This window comes from Chiloscyllium punctatum, chromosome 7, assembly GCF_047496795.1.
Source record: "Chiloscyllium punctatum isolate Juve2018m chromosome 7, sChiPun1.3, whole genome shotgun sequence".
Classification (NCBI taxonomy): Eukaryota; Metazoa; Chordata; class Chondrichthyes; order Orectolobiformes; family Hemiscylliidae; genus Chiloscyllium; species Chiloscyllium punctatum.
The window spans coordinates 121202268-121208414 of NC_092745.1; the positions used below are offsets into that span (position 1 = coordinate 121202268).

General features: G+C 41.3%; 1 pseudogene; it reads right to left on the reverse strand.

Moving 5' to 3' along the window:
* The window catches only part of LOC140479369 (calcium-activated chloride channel regulator 4A-like), a 93072-nt pseudogene extending 87296 nt beyond the window's left edge, over positions 1-5776 (reverse strand).
* Positions 5777-6147: the final 371 nt, after the last annotated feature.

Here is a 6147-nt window from a genome sequence, read left to right on the forward strand (position 1 = left end):
TCAGCATCCGAGGAGCAGGAGAGTCGACATTTCTGGCAAGGGCCATTTATCAGGAAATCATGAGGAATATGTCTCACGAATCAACAGACAAAATGACTTTTTACCTCGAGCACAGAAAACAGAAAAAAAAAATCATATAACAAGGATTTGTCAGTTAGCAGCAAATCAATACATATCGTTCAGCCATTTCTTAAAGACATATAATGTTCTTGTTTTCATGTCTGGTCAGTGAAGCAGTGTTAATAATGGAAGTTGTGGATAACCTGAGCCTCTGCTTTCAGCAGACTTTTTAAGATTATCAAGTCAGTGGAACAGTATACAGCTTAAAATATTATCACATTACACTCTTGTTTATCCAAAATTTGCAAGCACACTGTTAGGACTCTGTCAAGCCCTCTCAGCCTCAAATGTACAGAAAAATGCTGCCCCCACAGTTCTCTGTGCCAAGGAGTTCCAAAGACTCACAACCCTCTGAGAAAAGAGGTTCCTCTTCACTTGAGCCTTAAATTGGCTCTTTATTCTGAGACTGTGCCCTCTGGTCCTAGACTCTCCCATCAGCAGAAACATCCTCTCAGCCTTTACTCTGTCAAGCCCATTAAGAATCCCATATGTTTCAGTGGGATCACTTACATTCTTCGAAACTCCAGTCCTAACCTCTTTAGCCTTTGCTCATAGGAACATTATTAGACCCTGTTTTACTGCATTTATCTGCCTGTTACTAACTGGATTATATCCAACATAGGATGCTCAGAAAAATGTGGAAAAGGAAATAATAAGCAGATAAAGATGAATGACTAATTTCACCTCGAAAGCAGATATTCAATCAGGCAACTCTTCACAATGCAAATTATCAATATATGATGCTTCAACCTCACTAAAGGCACAGAATATGGTGATCTTATTAACTTAGTAAAGTTTAATCATCTCACTGTGCATTTAAACTCAACAAATATTTCAAGATGTCAAAAGGACAAGATATTAGGTGCTGCGATTTTAGGCAGTGAAATTGAGCCAATTTGTTTTGTTTTGAATACTTCCTGATTTATTGGAAAGCATTGCTTCCTTTCCCCCTCCCTTCCAGCTGAAAACAGATGATCAGAACCACAGCTTCTGTGGGAGGGTTTTCATCAGACTAACAGCTGGTCTGGAGCATAAGATAAAGCATAAGAAGAAGGGTTTATGCCTGAAATGATGATACTCCTGCTTATCAGATGCTGCCTGACCTGCTGTGCTTTTCCAGCACCACACTCTTGACTCTGATCTCCAGCATCTGCAGTCCTCACTTTCTCCCTGTTATGGAGCATACACCCACCTAAAGGGCGATGTGTGTTATATGGTTCCTGCCCTGTTTTTCTGAGCTACCCAGCCAACAGCACAGTAATGTTATACTAAAGCCCCAGGCTTATTTCAACTTTCGCTTCCCCAGCACTGCAATATGACTGATTATCGCTTTTATACTAATGATACCAAGCATCAGTGCCCTCTGCTATGCCCCATAAGTTCCGCAGTTCAAAGCAATATAAAGATGGGCAAAAAAATTAGGAGAAGGTGTTGGCTGTTTGGGCCAGCCCTGCCATTCATTAAGATAATGGATAATCTAGTTTAATCTTCAATTATACATTGCGACCTACCTCAGTGACCTTTCACCCCATTGCTTGTCAAGGATCTGTCTACCTCTGCCTTAAAAGTACTCAGAGATTCTGCCTCTACTATCTTTTAGATCATAAGATAAATGGCTAGAGTTAGGCTTTTTGGCCCATTGAGTTAGCTCCATTATTGGATAATGGCTGATATGTTTCACAACCCCATTATTCTCCTGCCTCCTGCCTTCTCCCCATAACCCTTAATTTCCTTACCAGTCAGGAACCTATCTCTGATAGGTATTTAAGTCAAATATACTCAATGACGTGGCCTCCACAGCCTTCAGCAGCAATAGGTTCTACAGATTCACCACCCTCGGACTGAAGAAATTGCTTCTCATCTCAGTTGTAAAGGATTGTTCCTTTGCTCTGAGGCTGTGCCCTCGGATTCTAGTCTCTCCTACCAGTGGAAACATCTTCTCCATGTCCACTCTATCCAGGCCTCTCATATGCTGTAAGTTTCAATCAGATCCCCCCTTATCCTTCTAAACTCCATCGAGTACAGACCCAGAGTCTTCAACCGTTCCTCATATGACAAGCCTTCCATCCCCAGGATCATTCTTGTGAACCTTCACTGGACACCCTCCAAGGTCAGCATATATTTCCTAAGTACAGAGTCAAAAACTGCTCACAATGTTCCAAATGTGGTCTGATCAGAGCCTTGTACAGACTCAGCAGTACACTATTCTCTTGTATTCTAGCCTTCTCAAAATGAATGTTAATATTGCATTCACCTTCCTAACTGCCAACTGAAGCTGCATGTTAACCCTCAGAGAATCCTGAACTAGGACTCCCAAGTATTCATCCAGTAAACCTTCTTTGAACAGCCTCCAACATTTTTACATCTTTCCTTCAAGTTGGACACCAATACAGTCTACATTACTCCAGGTGTTAGATCACTAATGCCCTGTGTAAGTGAAGCATAATCTCCCTACTTTTGTATTCATTTCCCCTGCAATAAATAGCAACATTATTTGCTTTCTTAATTAAATGCTGTACCTGCAAACTAAACTGTTGTGATTCATGCACTTGGATATCCAGTCTCCTTTGCAACGTGTCACCATTTAGATGTTTTAGTCTTCCTGCAAAAATTTACAATTTCATATTTTCCTACATTGTATTCCATTTGCTAGGTTTATGCTCACTCATCTAGCGTACCTATATCATTTTGTAGTCTCCTTGTATCCTCTTCATCACTTACTTTCCTATCTACTTTCCTGTTGTGAGCAAATTGATCAACCATTACTTCAGGTCCAATAGATGTGGAGCTGGAAAACAAAGCAGGTCAGACAGCATTCGAGGAGCAGGAAAATTGATGTTTCGGGCCAAACCCCTTCACCATTACTTCAGATCCCTTCATCTGAATCATTTACTTTGATCGTAAAGTGTTGAGGACCCAGTGCTGATCTTTGTGGCACACCATGCCCATTCAACCAGAAAATGACCCACATGTGTACTCTCCTTCCTCCTATTCGATATCAAGTTGTTACCCCTTACACCTTTGTTTTCTGCAGTAACCATTGATGTGGCACTTTATCAAATGGTTTCTGAAAGTCTACATTGCATCCACTTCACAAAGAACTCCAATAAATTGGTTAGATGTGATTTCTTTTTTAACAAAATTGTGTTGTCTCTGCCTTGAATTTCTCTATTAGCCCTGTTTTAATGTCTGTCACAATTGATTTTAACATTGTTCCAATGACAATGCATCATCCTAACTAACCTACAGCCTCCTGCTTTCTGTCTTTCTTTCTCCATTTGTGGAATATGGGTGTCCCTTGCTGGGCCAGCATTTATTGCCAGTCCCTGGTTGTCCTTGAGAAGATGGTGGTGAGCTACCTTCTTGAACTGCTGCAGTCCACCTGCAATGGGTTGACCTACAATGCCATTAGGGAAGGAATTCCAGGATTTTGTGAACAGTGAACAGGATTTTGCAACAGTGAACGAAAGACAATATATTTCCAATTCAGGATGGTGAGTAGCTTGGAAGGGAACTTGAAGATAGTGGTGCACCCATGTATCTGCTGTGCTTGTCCTTCTGAATGGTAGTGGTTTTGAGTTTGGAAGGTGCAGTCTGAGGATCTTGGGGGAATTTCTTCATAGCACCTTGTAGATAGTACATACTGCTGCTATTGAGTGTCGGTGGTAGAGGGAGTAGATGTTTCTGGATGTGATGCTAATCTAGTGGGCTGATTTGTCAAGTGTCAAGTTCTTTGAGTGTTGTTGGAGCTGCACTCATCCAGGCAAGTGGGGAATATTCTATCATACTACAGACTTGTGCCTTGTATATGACTTTGGGGAGTTAGGAAGTGAGTTACTCGCTGTAGTATTCCCAGCCTCTGACCTGATTTTGTAGTGACTGTATTTATATGGTAAGTCCGGCTGAGTTTCCAGTCAATGGTCACCCCCAGAATGTTGACAGTGGGGGATTCAATGATTGTAACAATTGAATGTCATGGGGCAGTAGTTAGAATGTCTCATTGATGATGGCGAAAGCCTAGCATTTGTGTGGCATAAATGTTACTTGCCATTTGTCAGTCCAAGTTTGGATATTGTCAAGATCTTGTTGCATTTCAAGGTAGACTGCTTCAGTATCTGAGGAGTCACAAATGGTGCTGACCATTGCACAATCATCAGTGATTATATCCCCACTGCTGACCTTATGATGGAGGGAATGAGGTGATGAAGCAGCTGAAGATGCTTGGATTTAGGACACTACCCTGAAGACGTCTGCAGAAATATCCTGGCGCTGAGATGACTGATCTCCAACAATGACGCCATTTTCGTATGGGTCAGGTATGATTTCAACCAGCAGAGAGTTTCCTCTGATACCCATTGATTCCAGTTTTGCTCGGGCTCCTTGATGCTACACTCAGTTGAATGCAGCCTTGATGTCAAGGGCAGTCACTCTCACCTCCCCTCTGGAGTTCAGTTCTTTTGTCCACGTTTGAATCAAGGCTGTAATGAGGTCAGGAATTGAATGACCCTGGTGGAACCCAAACTGGCCATCACTGAGCAGGTCATTGCTGAGCAGGTGCAGCTTGACAGTACTGTCTGTGACACCTTACATCACTTGAGTTACAATTGATGGGGTGGTAATTGGCTGGGTGGGACTTGTCCTGATTTTTATGTACAGTCTTTTTCCAATTTCTGGGAGAGACAACTGGGAATGGAGAAATAAACAGGAATTTCAAAATCAGTGTGTGTATTTTAAAACAGCAATCCCACAAACGTAAATGATTTAAATCACTTTCACACAAAATTGATGCAAAGTGGCAAATACTGTAAATTCAATCCAATTCTGTTTGGCTTAAATTTAATTGAAAGTAATGTGTACTAACTTGGGTAATTGCAGAACAGGTAGCTCGTCTCTACAAATCTTTAGTTCCTATTCATCGTTTCATGAAAAATCAAGAAGTATTACGTAAACGTAGGAAGTGCCCTAGTCACAAGTGAGTTCCGTTTTTAACTTCCTTTCATAAGTTGAATTTGTATGTAAGTCGGAACAGTTACGTATGGTTCACATCTAGCATCAATTAGTCAAATGTTTGTCTTAGTATATTGTATGTATTTTACCTAAAACATCTTAAATATAATAATACAGTAATAATAATAATAGATGTAACTACAGTGCAGTACTGATAATTGAGAGAGAGAATATGTGTGTGTGTGTATAGGTATAAAAACATGAAAGAAACATTTCTTAAACTGTTTAGAAAGAAAAGATAATGATTAAAGGTTAACACCTACTCTCATTCCAATCCATGTTTTGCATACTGGAAGGGACCTTAATGAATAATTAAGATGACTTTATTAATTGGACGATGGGCCTGGTGTTGGTCAGGATGGGCCTGGTGTTGGGAGAGGTTGGGCCTGGTACTCACAAGGAAGAACCTGGTGCTGGAGAGTCAGGGATTGATACAACTACTGGAGAGTCAGGGTCTGATCCTGCTGCTGCAGAGTGGGGGGTTTACTTCAGAAGCCAATTTCTTAAAGTAAACATCAAGGGTGGCTTGAACAGAGCTTTCCTTTTTCTCGTTGTAAATGGCCTTGTAGCAGCTGAGGCCGTCGGTAACTGTCCGGTAAACTTTGGTGAACCTCTCTGCATTAGGAGCTTGCTCCTCTAACTTTGCCATCCCTATTTCAATGACAGAAAGGCTTCAGCTAACTCCTTCATCAAAAACATCTTGGGCTCTGGGGTTTCTAGGTCCCGGCCTCCTTCATCAAATACTATCATCTGCTGCTCCAGCGCCATAGGGTCTTCATTGGTCAGGTCTTTGGCATGGGATTTAAGCAAGTCTAAGACACCGTCTTCACTGATGTCCAACTGCAGTTGATTGTTATCAATACCAACCACAGCATGCCTGGCTTCGGCAATGTCCTCAGCTATATGTGGCATTGTTCTCCCTCGTGCCGATGAACCGTTGAAAACGTGCAGTGTTTTGAGCATTGTACAAAGTAGTAGTTAGTACAAACCACTGTATGTAACTCAATATTTTAAAAATAA